The following is a 12,004-nucleotide window of genomic DNA, read 5'->3' as shown; positions in this document are numbered from 1 at the left end:
TGGGTTCAATGCGCATTCAGAAACTGGGTGGGAAAGGGGCAGAAGCTGTTCCTGAATCTTTGAGTGTGTGCCTTCAGGCTCCTGTATCTTCTCCCTGATGAAAGGGGTATGCCCTGGGTGATAGGGGTCCTTAATGATAGAAGCTGCCTTTTTGAGGTATTGCTCCTTGAGGATGTCCTGGATATTTATGGAAGCTACAGCCCATGATGGGGCTGACTAAGTTTACAAGTCTTTGCAGCTTATTTCGATCCTGTGCAGTAGACCCCCACCCACCCCCATACAAGACAGCAATGCAGTCAGTGAGAATGTTCTCCATGGTACATCTGTAGAAATTTTCAAGTGTCTTTGGTGATATACTAGATCTCTTTGAACTCCTCGTGAAAGATAGCCTCTGACATGACTTCTTTGTCGCTGCTGGGCCCAGAATAGATCCTCAGAGATACTTGAAATTGCTCACTCTTTTCACTTCTGATCCCTCTATTGGGACTGGAGTGTATTTCTTCATCTTATCCTTTTTGAAGTCTACAATCAAAACAATGAAAAGCATTGAGATAACTATTAACAAGTTTTCTCTCTTCTCAAATTCTGCCGACCACAGCATTTTCTGTATTTATCTTAATTTAAAGTAACATTGACATTCTGCACATCCTTAATAATTTTAGAAACCTCTCTTAAGCTTCATCGCTCAGATTCCTTCTTCTCGTATCAAAAATCCAAGCCTTGCCACCTTATCTCAAATTTCTGATCCTTGACTTACTGAAATAGCTGAATTCAAACTGCTGTCTGAACAGAAAACCTTCAACTTTTATTGCTGCTTCCTTTCATTTATCAGACATCAGAAGTCGTAAGAAATGCATCCATCGATTGGTTTTTCAGACAAACTGTGCCGGTGATAATTGTATTGTTGTTATTCACAGTTCCACTAGGAACCATATTCACTGTCACCATCTCACTCTGCCTTGCACCAACATCCCTTTTATGATTTATTCTCTTCTACTTCCTTGTCAATCAGGAACTTAATTTGTCCTTTTCTTCCATCCCCCTTACCCAGCTTCTGTACATTCCCACTAGACTGGAATGTATCATCACTACATTTTCCCAGATCAGATCTAAGGAAAGTGTTACTCTCGCTAAGAAGCTGCTGGATCTGGTGAACATTTTCAACAATTTTAGTTTTTTTTTCTAAATACCAGCATGCACACTATTTTAATTCATGCACACTATTCTGTTCTGTTTTGACCTAGAATGGCCTATTAGGATTGTTGGACATTTTATCAACTTTACCCTTGGCAATTTTCCACATATGTAGCGCATTTTATCTGTCTGTGTTAAACGCCACCTGCATTTTGATGCAACTTTACACATTGAAGAAGTTGGGCCCTGGTGCGTTAAAGAAAGGCATCTGTCTTGGGAACGTGGCTCGCTTTGCCAGCAGCAAGCACAACAAATGAAATTGAAGGTAAACAGTGCATAACATTGCACAGCAAGAATGACCCATGCACAGCTAAATATGACAGTAAACAGCATGGAGGGCCAACCCTGCCCTATCTACCACATTCCCCGAATCCCTTACCCCACATCCACTTACAAGCACCGCCTACTTCTCCACTGTTACAATTGTCACTATCTTGAGGTTTTCCTGGAGTTGATGAAAAGTTCTGGCTGGTATTCAAGTACCCCTCCAGGATTTGAAAGCTTGTTCTGAATCAGACATGTTTCAGGACATGGATCCATTCTCATTGAAACTGAGCATTGCAGGCAGCATGAGGCAATATGGAAACAGACAACTTGCAGATGAGGGAGGGAAAGGAAAATGAAGAGAAGATTCCCAATAGGAGCTCATATTGACAGAAGGTCTCCAGAAGGCACACAGTAAGCATCCTCACTGGAAAACCGCTCATCTATTTTGTAAACCTATACTGCACAGGCTGAACATTCTTCCTCAAGCACAGAGACCAAAACTGGAACAATGCACCAACACCTCAGGATTATTGAAATCTTAGTCAAATCCAAGAAAACACTGCAATATTGATAACAAATGATAGCTGTAAGTGCTAAGCCCCGTGCAAACTCAACAATATTTCCATGCATTTGTGCAATAGTTTCCCTTCAGTGGAGCCCAACAGGGTCTTGGCCCAAAATCATAAGACTGTTTACCCTTTTCTATAGACACTGTCTGGCCTGCTGAGTTCCTCCAGCATTCTGCAATGTGCTGTCTCGGATTTCCAGCATCTGCAAATTTCCTTGTATTTGTTACATCCTGTATCATGTTGTGTGGAATTATCACACAAGTAGTCTGGATCTAGTTCAGATTTAGCAGCCAAAACCAGGGCATCAATGAAGCACAGTGGTCATAAACAGCAGATGAATCACACATCACCACAATCTGTAAGCTCGTGGCTCAGTATAATTCCACCTCTCCAATTCTTATCAAGTGGGGGAACCAATCATGATTCAATGAGGAATGTAGAGAATACGGGCAGGAACAGCATGTCGAGCACAAAAATATGATGTGTCAACCTGGTGATGCTTCAGCATGGGGTTCCTAGCACCAACATATTCCAAGGCTAAAGCAACATGATAGACAGTTCCACCATCAAATGCTAACAGGAGTAGAAGATTCAATGAACATTCCTTGGTCATGTTAGAGTGCAACATGTGAGAATGAAAGATAAATTTCAGGTGTTTAGACCACCTCCAGCCGGAAACCCATGGATAATTCTTCCCAGCCTCCCTCCAAGGTTTCAGGTGGTTGTGGGTCCAAACTTATGGAAAAACAAACTAGGGAGATCCTTTCCAGTCCTGAAGAAGGGCCTCGGCCCAAATCATCGACTGTTTGTTCATTTCCATAGATGCTGCCTGACCTGCTGAGCTCATCCAGCATTTTGTGTGTTGATCTGGATTTCCAGCATCTGCAGAATTTCTTGTGCTTATGATTTGCTGCTGCTGGAAATAGAACATAAAACATAGAATGCTGTTCTTCTAACCTGCTGCAAGATCAGTCTAACCCTTTCCTCCTGTATAGCCCTCTACTTTTTCATCATTCATGTGTCTACCTAAGAATTTCTTAATGTTCTTAATGTATCTGCTCCTACCACCTCACCTGGCAGGATGTTCCACATACCATCATTCCATGTGTACAAAATATGACTTCTGGCATTCCCCTATACTTTCCTTCAATCACCTTAAAATTATGCCCCCTCGTTTTAGTCATTTTCACCCTGGGAAAAAGTCACTCTGAAATAAGTCTAGAAATGCTCAGTGGGTCAGAAAGCGTCCGTGAAAAGAGAAATAGAGATCGTTTCAGATCAAAGGTGAAGGGGATTTTCTCCAGGGTAGTGTCACTGTTCAGTACAGAGGGCATGGCATATGGCTGGAAGTGACGTAGTTCAGATGAGGTGTTAAAAGTAAACTGGACCTGCCCTCTCAGGAGGAAGCAAAAGATGACATGGCACTATTTACACTTCAACGTTAATACCTCAGTCAACATGGCAAAATCAGGTCATCTGGCTGTGATCCTATTAGGAATTTGGCGATAATGTGAATGGATTTCAGATGTATTTCATTGGCTGTAAGCCACCTTGGAACAACCTGAGGCCTTGAAAGGTATCACACAGTATACATGCAATTTTTTCTTTCTTTTCTAAAGGTCAAAATTGTTCAGAGCAGTGCCAGTTGCTCATAAGTGCCCAAAAAGATCAAAAGCTGGAGATAATATTATAATCATATCTTTAATGTGCAGATTCTGAACTGAATAAACTGCTAAAATGTATTTAATCCTCTTAATAATTAATTTAAAATATAGTCCTAAGGATTGGATGTGGCTCCAGTGGCAGTAATCACACTTCTGTTTCTGAGTCTTGTAGCTTTAAGCTGTGTGTGAAAACTCTAGGGTGACATACTGGAGTACTCCAGTAGTACACTTCGAACAAAATTTTAAATGGTGGCTGATTATCCTGTGTTTTTGCTAATTTAATGAAGTCACACTTTGGTACAAATGCACTGTTCGTTGCAAAATATTTGGACCATCCCAGATTAGCTTCCCCCTTCATAATGTAATCCTTATTTTGTCAGGGGTGATAATTACATACAGAGAACCACATTTTTACAATCTGTAAATGATCCATTCTAAGATTTAAAGATGTGTAACATCAACAGCTTCCAGCAGCACTGAGATTAACCTGTTTTCCAGAGAAATCCAGTGGCTAAAGTCAGAACAGCAAATGCATTCAGATTTCTGATGTAAACAAGAGGATAAGTTTAATTTTTGTTTAGCTCATTCTACAATAATGTGGTGTTTTTCCGATGACATCATACTTAATTACAATAAATTAAGAGGATCTGAGTCTGCCGACAGCCCTAAGTTTAAACCTGGTTTTATTTATATCAACTGTGGCAGTAAGGAAGGATTGCAATTGCCACAATGGCCCCAAGCTAGGAAAGGGATGGTAAAAAAAAGTCGGACAGTTTTTACTCCCACTGTGCTTAACCACAGAGCAAAATTGCCTGTTGATGTTTACCACTTCGACCCACATAAAGAACAACTGAATACCTGAGGAAGCAGGGAAGTTTGTGGTTCTGAGAGAATGAGGGGTTGCAGGGAGGTAGTTTGGTGATAATGTGGATTTGTTACCTTTGGTGGAGAAGGACAAGGGGAGCAGGATGAAAAAGAAATCAAGTATACAGGGTTAAAACTGTTCTATCTCTCCCATACCTATGACTGCCTATCTGTCAACCCACCCTCAGTTTTGAGCAAAGAAGTATATTTGAACTTAAACTCTAATTTTCTGAAACTACATTTTCACGAGGACAGCGTTTTCCCAGTCCCATGCTAAAATCTATATTTTATTATTACTTCTTCACTACTCGAAACTTGTCAAAGAGTTGAAGAACTTGAAGAGTTGTTACATAGCCAAAGAGGAACCATAATCACACTGTGTATTTAGCAGGAAATTTGCTTTCTAGATTTTTGCCTTGGTCTGAGTTTATGAAACTCTCCAAATGGTTCCCACATTGTCTGGGAAGAACGAGTTAAATAGATAATTTTGCCCTTCTCTTTATATCTAGCACACCCTTCCCCACACCCACCACCTGCTATTAAAGCCACACTATACAATGAGTCCCAGCCCAGACTTGGCAGATGTGAAGATGCCCAGAGGTCTCTCAGATGTTTTGCTCCTAGGTCACGTGGGGGCACCAGGAAAAGGAGGAAAATTATTGAGGAATTTCAAAGGTCACTTGTGGACAAAAATAGTGAAAATTGCACACATGTCAAGTAATAACAAAAGTAGTGACTTGTCTGAAGTCTGGCTCTTGGGCCTCTGAGAACGGAGGAAATCAGTTTCAAAGAGGTCTTGGGTGGGGGAGGTAAAAACAGGACTTCAATGGGAAAGGAAGCCTTTTGGTTTTTAACCAGTTTGAATACACTAAGCGCTGTTTAATCCACCCATTGCTAAATAGACAGCCACATTACGGCTTGTATTCAGGCAAAAAAAAAAGATTTTAAAATTTGCTTTGAGGTAAAATGTGTAACTAATTCAGGTGTGAAGTTGCAAAATTGATAATAATTAAAATTTTGGCAAATGTAATGAGATCACCTTGAGGATAGAGACTGAAATCACTTCAGCTGAATTCTGGGTTCTGCAGGAGTGGTGCACAATCTTGAATGTTGTTTTTTTAAACAATTTTAGATCATCATTTCTATAAGCTTTTACCAATATTAAAGAGAAAATGAAATTTTCCACTCACCGGAGGAAGAATGTACCTTTGAAACTCAGTCCTGCATAATTACACAGGCTGACCTTTCCAGGCAGGTACTTTTCACAGACCTATGCCATTAGTTCTACTAATCCCTAACTAACAATAGGATAAAGTCCTTTCTTACAAACAGCACCAATTTTTTGATGAAATTGAATTTTTTTAATGAGTGAACTATGCTATTCTTTTATTGGAAGGTCAGATCATTCATCCAGAAAATATAATGAATAGGAAATAATGTTTTCCAACTATGAAAAGATTGAAATGACAGAAGGCACAGAAATATAAGTTATTTTTGGGTCATTTGCCTGAAAGCACACTGCCCATGTTCCCAGCTGAAAAGTAGTATGTGGCACTGGTGCAAGGATAACATGAGGAAGGAAGTATCTTTAAAAAAAAGAAACAATAGAACAGAATTCCTTATGAAAGCCAGCCGGCAATCTCCCAGAATGAGATTCAGCTGCAATGCTTCCATTAGCTCAAATGGTTCACATGAAGATTTGGAGAGCAGTGCTGGGCAGGCCTGTTGATGCATAGTTAGGGCTTGAGTCTGCAGGGAGAATGGGTGAAGAGGGAGAGTGGGGAAGAGATGAAGTGGTTTACCTGCATGTGTGAGGTAGGAGAGTTTCCAACACTTTTTGGGAGATGTAAGCATTGCAAGATTACATTTGCTGCTCGTCCTTTGTTGCAGCAGAGAAGGCAGCAGTGAGCAACTGTAGTTCTTGCAGTGAAGGTAGTCGCACAATGCCATTGTGTTGGGGGTTCCAGAACTTAGGCCTAGTGATTGTGAAGGATTAGCAATGTATTTCAAGGCCAGGATCTGTGTACCTTGGTGGGGAATGTCCAAGTGGTGGTAGTCCTTTGTATCTGTTGCCCTCGTCTTCCCTGGTGGCAGAGGTCATAGATTTGGGAGCTGCTTTCAGATCAGCCGGGGTGAGTAAATACAGTGCATTTTGTTGAAGATGCACACTACAGCCATTGTATGCTGCTGGTGGAGGAAATTAATGTGTTGTACATTGGGTGCCATTTAAATAAGTTGCTTTGCCATGAATGGGATTACTTTTGTGAAGTATTGTTGGAGCTGCATGCTCCTGACTTGTACCTTACAGATGTTGGAAAAGCTTTGGAGTACAGGAGGTGAGTCACTTGCCACAAGTAATCCAGCTTTGGACCTGATCTTGTAGCCATAGTGTTAATAGGGCTGGCCCAATTTAGTTTTTGGTCACTGGTGATCCCCAGAATTTTGAAGGTGAAGAATAATGCTAGTGTTTATCAAGGGTAGATAGAGATTGTGGAGATGGAAATTTTGATAGCTTCTAGGAGGAAGAGCAATATCAAAGTATCTGGAAGAGTTGGGGGATAGAAATATACAATCGTACTGGTCTGAAAAAAAAAAATGAGAGTCCTCATTTAATTACACAAGAGTTAGGTTTCATTAACCCCCTTCCTCTGAAAGCAAGATATTTAACAGCAACACTCAAATTGTATTCTACTTGCTGATTTCTGTGACCATCTGCAACATCAGGTTGTGTGTTGTTGTGTGCTGGGGCAGCAGGCTGAGGGTGGCAGACACCAACAGAATCAACAAACTCATTCGTAAGGCCAGTGATGTTGTGGGGATGGAACTGAACTCTCTCACGGTGGTGTCTGAAAAGAGGATGCTGTCCAAGTTGCATGCTATCTTGGTCAATATCACCCATCCACTACATAATGTACTGGGTGGGCACAGGAGTACACTCAGCCAGAGATTCATTCCACCGAGATGCAGCACTGAGCGTCATAGGAAGTCATTCTTGCCTGTGGCCGTCAAACTTTACAACTCCTCCCTTGGAGGGTCAGACACCCTGAGCCACTAGGCTGGTCCTGTTCTTATTTCATAATTTACTGGCATAATTTACATATTACTATTTAACTATTTATGGTTCTATTACTGTTTTATTATTTATGGTGCAACTGTAACAAAAACCAATTTCCACCGAGATTAATAAAGTATGACTATGACTATGACTAGGTGCAATCTCAGTTATGCCCAGTCTGCTTTGCCCAGGTGAGTTGTAATCAAGATCGTTCTCAGCTCCCTATTTCCAGGATCATTCCATGTTGCTGCTACTGCTGACACCTGCTACATCTAAAAATGTGCAGAATTCCCAAAAGACTGCACTCATGCCCAGCCAGTACCCTTAAAAAGTTTCTGTGAACACCTTGCAAAAATATGTATGTGACCTGTGGGCATTGTCCTTTACCAGCCTGCCTTTGATCTTCTCATTCCTTGAGTGTACTTCCTCGCTGTCACTCCCACTCCAGCCCCATCATGACAGCAGCTGCTCATTCAGGAGCAGCGACAAGAACAAAACATGTTGCACAAGGAAAGCTATGAACTTTGCAGCTCAAGTCCCTCCTTTTCATGTGACCTTAATAAACACCAGTAGGCCGATTCATGAAGCTCTCATAATGCCAACATAAATTTGGAGATATCTCCAGCAAAATTTGTTTTAAATATTATTTCTTTGAAATCTTCAATAACAATTAAACACTGAAGAAATGAGAATCAGACTTTGAATAGTTAATCAAGAGACTATCAGGAAATGCATTTCATCAGATGAAATTAGATCACATTAGATGAATCAGATGAATTAGGTCACATTAGATCATTCATCAGAAAGGGTCATTCAATAATACTGATTGCTTGGTATCTGGGTCACCAGGTAATGTTTGCCTTATTCTATTCTGACTCATGGGGGCCCCAGTTCCCACATCCTCTTCCAATGTGACAGGTTCCAGTTCCCACACTTTCTTTTTCCTCACTACTGCACCAGCTCCCGTCCTCCCTTTGACCTGCCCGCATTTCATTTCCCAAACTTCCATTCGACTAGGTAAATCCTCTATCTCCTGTTTCCTTTACAATTACTAAATTCACGGGCAAATTTATTACAATGCTGTGTAACATCTAAAAAAGTGAATTAAAATGTGGTGGTGTTGGCAGGTATTAATAGGGAAGAATGCTCATTAGTCCAGTAAATCAGCCGGTCGGGCACACCAATGCTTTGACTGTATCACATTATTGGAGCTTTACTGTACAACACAAATGCAAATGCAGCAACTTCATGCAGCTTAAAACAGTTCAATGGAAACCCAAGGAGCTGGAGGACATTTCACTGAAGCTAAAGATTGTGAAGAGCAGTGCAAATTGGACAACAATGCTATAGTTTTGCATTTAATCATTCACCTGTCCTCATTGAAGGGGTATTGTATTAGCACCAAAACAGATCAATTCACTATAGTAAAGTAAAATATAGTAGAATCAAAGAGTTTTTGAAGAGGCTACCGGGAAAATTGATGAAGGAAAAGCAGTGGACTTTGTCTACATCAGTGATTCCTAAACATTTTTAGGTTACCGCCCCCTTTGGCTCCTAGACCATATCCCCTGAATGCCTCTCTGGCTAGTACATAAAAACTATAAAGAATCTTGATTTATGATGCACCAGGAAAGAAAATAGGAACTACAAATTCAAAGCAGTGGCAGATAATTGCAAAAAATATTCAAATCTATTTAAAATTACAGATATATTTATTTATTTATTTACAATAAAAACAATTTTCATCAACAATCTTAGCACATTCGTTAATGGTCCAACTATTCATTACTTAATGAAATGGATGGGCTTGATGCAGTGATACCAGCTTCTCAATGTCAGGCCGAGTGTCACTCAGAAATCTCAGACCTCCACTTTCAATAATTTGCAGTCTGTTTTGCTCCTTTGTAAGAAGTTGGGCGATTCCACTAAATATAATGTTTTAAAGGAAATTAAAGAACACCTTGATCTTTTTCCACAGTGCAGGATAGTGTTCAGAAATTTCTTTCTGCAGCCAAAAGTTTTTTTGAACTTTGTCCTCACCTCAATATCATTTCGTAGTGAGACCAGCGCTTCCTCCATCCTTCCTGTTAATTCCTTATTTCAAGTGCTCAGCAATGGATTTATTACCCAATCTGGAATTTTGATCAAGAGAAGATCCTGAAATCACTTTAAGAATCCTTTATGCAGCTCACCCGGGTGGTCACAGTATACTTTTCAATACATTTTTATATTTTTTTTCTTTGTGGCTGTTTTTTTAGCTGAAATAATAACTATATGTACTATTAGTGCTATGTGCAGTGTGCTGAGTGCTGTTGGTAATGTGTTTTCCACCATGGCCCCAGAGGAACGCTGCTTCAGTTGGCTGTATTCACGTATGGTTGAATGATAATTAAACTTGAACGTGAACTTGAAGATCATCATCTGATATTCTTTCTTTCTCTTCCAACTCAGAGAGACTCAGAAACTGGAAAAGGCTGTGACGGCCAATATTGCACTCGAATAGGGTTAGCTTGGACAGAAATGTGGAGACGACTGATCTGACTTTGATAAGATTCACATAATTTCCTTGCATTTGAAGACTGATTTCATTAAACTTTGCAAGTAATTCTGACAAATAAGTAATGCTTGCCTGATATTCTTGAGTTGAATGATTCTTAGTCTTCTAAGAATTTTATCAGTTTCAAAAGGTGAAATAAAATGTCTCAGGCCTTTTCATTTTGCAAGCCATCTGACTTCTGTGTGTAACAGCAAGTGTTCAAACAGTTCATCATTCTCGAGACAAAGCTCTCGAAATAGTCAAGAATTGACATCATTGGACAATCAAATCAATTATTTGCCACTGTAATAACAGTATTTAATGACTTATGCAGCCAATCACTTTGGTGTTTTGCGACAATATGTTGTCTGTGAAACAGTAAATATGTTAGGTACAGCTTTTTTCAAGAAGTAATAAGCCCATGGTAGTGTCCTGTTTGTTGCACAAATAAGAGTGCTGGTGAGCCAAATGATTTTCTCTTTGAAAAATTGCTCAACACTCCGAAATAACCCCGAATTGACCCCCCCGTATCTGTTTCTAGTCCCCTAGCAAATAACTCTTGAACCATGTTTTCATCTTTTATGAAATGTACATAACCAAGAAGCAAAAATTTGTTGCTTGGCAAAATTGACTTATTCAACTACAAAGCAAATTCTGTTGTCCTAAGTACATTGCACAATGTGTCTTCCATATTTTCAGACATTTCATCAATTTGTCTTTGAACAGAGTTGTCCCTGAGTGGAATCGCTTTAATTATTTGGGCTGGAGACTTATACAAAGCTATACTCAGAACCCTACTTACTGCTGACAGAATCAGTTCTTCTCCAATTGTATGGGGTTTCCAGATTTAGCAACGAGCAATGAAATGTTGTATGAAGCACACAGACCATTACTGTTGTACTGGCAAATATGCTTTGAATTGTTTTCAGTTGCTGAAAGTTTTCATAAAGTGACTGAAATTAAGCCAAGTTCTTGTTTGCTTTATGAGAGTGTATTCTCTCCAAATGTTCAGGGACCCTGGATGGTTTCACTGCCACATTTGAAAAAACTTTTTCACACAATAGATGTATTGACTGCTGTTGGTTGTTTGGTGCTGGTATAAATCCGTATTTCAGATGTTCCACACTATATTATCTACACTTCTTTTTCATTTGGTCTGCTTCTGCCATTTTCATTATGGATTAATGACCATGGTCAGTCACCATTTGTTAAAGTCTAACCTCAAGTGCTGTGATCAATAAAGGGGAAAGTTATGATGTCATAATAGCTCAGCCAAAACCTGGCTCGCTGCCTGAAGGTGCAGAAAGTGGGGTAGTGATATACTGGATGGGCCATGAGCTAGGGAAATGTGGTCAAAACCACTTAAAAGGGTAGATTCTGAACTTCACCCCTTGAACACCATATCCTAATTCACAGGAAATGCATCACTGCGTGATTAAAGTATAGGAATTGTACTAGCTAACACTGTACTACAGTAGTGAATGGCAATAATGCGCAGGAATAACATGATTTCTTCAGTCTAGATTTCTCATGATATGCCAAAAACAGAAATGTCACATTACTTTTCAACAATTATAATGTGCTTCAAGTAAAGACTAAGAAAATGGTGGGTTAGCAAGAGATGAGGTGATTACGTGATCATTGTAATCAGTTATGAGGCACTGAGGATGAAATACTTATAATAAGTAATTAATTTCTTAAATAAAGCTTGTAACCTTGCTGCCTCTCCCCCAGATGAGCTAAATCTTTTCTACGCTCGATTTGATGTTGCCAGCCCTGAGCCGCCGAGAGCTGCTGATACAACCTGCAGCTTGGTCATCTCTGACGCTAAAGTATGCTGGCATTTCCAACGAGT

Source organism: Mobula birostris, chromosome 3 (genome assembly GCF_030028105.1).
Source record: "Mobula birostris isolate sMobBir1 chromosome 3, sMobBir1.hap1, whole genome shotgun sequence".
In the NCBI taxonomy this organism is placed as follows: domain Eukaryota; kingdom Metazoa; phylum Chordata; class Chondrichthyes; order Myliobatiformes; family Myliobatidae; genus Mobula; species Mobula birostris.
This window is presented reverse-complemented; position numbering follows the sequence as displayed.